The sequence below is a fragment of the Diceros bicornis genome, chromosome 25 (genome assembly GCF_020826845.1).
Source record: "Diceros bicornis minor isolate mBicDic1 chromosome 25, mDicBic1.mat.cur, whole genome shotgun sequence".
Classification (NCBI taxonomy): domain Eukaryota; kingdom Metazoa; phylum Chordata; class Mammalia; order Perissodactyla; family Rhinocerotidae; genus Diceros; species Diceros bicornis.
In genome coordinates, this window is record NC_080764.1 from 22,022,637 (window position 1) to 22,024,941 (window position 2,305).

The following is a 2,305-nucleotide window of genomic DNA, read 5'->3' on the forward strand; positions in this document are numbered from 1 at the left end:
AAAGTTTAGTCATTCTGTGCTACCTTCGTAATTTTTCCTATAACTTTGTATCACCTGTGCTAGTATTGGTTTGATATTTTAATCAACTCACTTTCTTAAAATTAATTGTTTTAAAGGGGACTTCATATCACTATCATAAAATTGGAGACCAAGTATCATTTGCTAAAATTGAATGTCACTATAAAATGAAATCTAATGAGGGGCTGGCCCAGTGGCGTAGTGGTTAAGTTCACCAGCTCCGCTTTGGCGGCCCAGGGTTTGTGAGTTCGGATTTCGGGCGCGGACCTATACACCGTTTATCAAGCCATGCTGTGGCAGGCATCCTGCATATAAAGTAGAGGAAGATGGGCGCGGATGTTAGCCCAGGGCGATCATCCTCAGCAAAAGAGGAAGATTGGCAATAGATGTTAGCTCAGGGCTGATCTTCCTCACACACACACACACACACACACACACACACACACACACAATTAAGTCTAATGAAAACCAAGAAAACATTAGACAAAATTTGAACTAAATCTTTCTGTCCTGGTATCTAAGCCTGAGGCATGCTCCCTGTTTAGAGGGCTGCTAAAAGACCAACAGCAAACTGAGAGTTTATCCTGGAAGTAATCAGAAGAAATGAAATGAATATTAAGAGGAATAACTTTCTCCCCATATAATTCAGTGTATGTTAATGCCTGTCTGAGCTGTCACCTGAAATTATCTCCTATAATATACATCAGTCCACACATTGCAAAATGTTGTATTGGAGGAGAAACTTCTCATGATTTTGACATTTGCTGCATGTACAAGTTTTTTTGTTAGTAATACCAGTCATGAAAAATGGAAGAAATAGTCTTCCATGCAGAAATTTAATGTGTTAGACTTTTCAATTTAATGTGTATGGTAAAGATTTTCCCACTGAAAGCACATTGACTACAATGTCTTGTCCTCCTTCTACCTCTGAAAAGGAGTGAAAGGGCCTTACTACCAAAGTCAATGGGGATGAGGATCAATGGCCCATCATAGTCCTAATATCACTTACTGTTTTTGGAGGAAGTCTTTTTTAATAGAGGCATCGACCATCTCTTGAGGGGAAGCAGGGAATGGTTGGATTGACCTCTCCCAAACATGGGCTCACAATCCTGATGATGTTTCTGCCCTTGCAGGTTCTTCCTCCTACAGGTCTTCCGGGCCGTTGCCTGCAGCTGTTGGTGTATCCTCCAGGTAGGTTCTGATAGTTCTCCTTGATGCAACTCAGGTCTCTCGTGTCTCCCTGCAGTTCATAGATACTTCAAGTCAAGGACTGCAGACATTCACTTGATAAAGGATTACAGATTAGCTGCAACCACATGCTTATAGTGGAGTTGCATTAAATGCATATTTAACTTGCATGAGAGAGTACAAATTGGAAACATGCCCAAATTTGGTCTCTATCAAAGCTTCTTCTGAGGCTGCCCTCAGTTATAGTACCTCTGGAAATCTTGGGACTTTTAAAAAATACAGTTAGATCCCTTCTCCTCTTAATTTCCATTGGGTGGACAGTTTGTTAGGTGCGTGTGTGTGAATCTCTGTCACTGAATTCTTCCCCAGGTGGGGTGAGTTGAACCTTATTCAACTCCATTGTTTTACATCATCAGAATCCTGTTGGGAAGTATCCATTCTGAATGGACCAAAACTCTACCTGTGCTAGTGATGCCAGACACCTTGCATATTCTCCAGTTTATTACCATGAGGAAACATAAAGGCACATTATTATCCATATATATCTACACCTGAGCTCATAAATATGATATCTAGGAATCAGAAATTTTGTTTTCCTTAAATGGGTTTATAAGTGGATTAGGAGTGTATCATCTTCTAAGTAAATGCTTTCTAGATGCAATTTTAGATATCAACTACGGATTTTCTTTCATGTGCAGAAATTAAAACATTGATTACACACTAGCAGAAATAATAACAAGAGCTCTTTATTTTATCAAAAACTTAGAAAGCACTTACTGTGTCCTAGACACTGTTCTAAGTTGCTTTATAATTATTAACTGATTTCAACTTTATCACAACCTTGTGGACGCCTACTAAGTGATTATAAAGCATTGTGCTTTATTACATTATCTCTAATTTTCACAATAATCCTTGAAGGTAGTTAATAGTGTTCCCATTGTGTGACCACTCCTCAGAAACAGGGGGAGCCCCCACCCCAAGTCTTGGGATGTCAAGACTGATGATGCTATGTACACAGCAAGAGGGTGTGAAAAGTTTTATTACTCACATAATGAGGCTTTCTGGGGAAAGCAGGGTGGCTCCCAAGCAGATCAAAAAT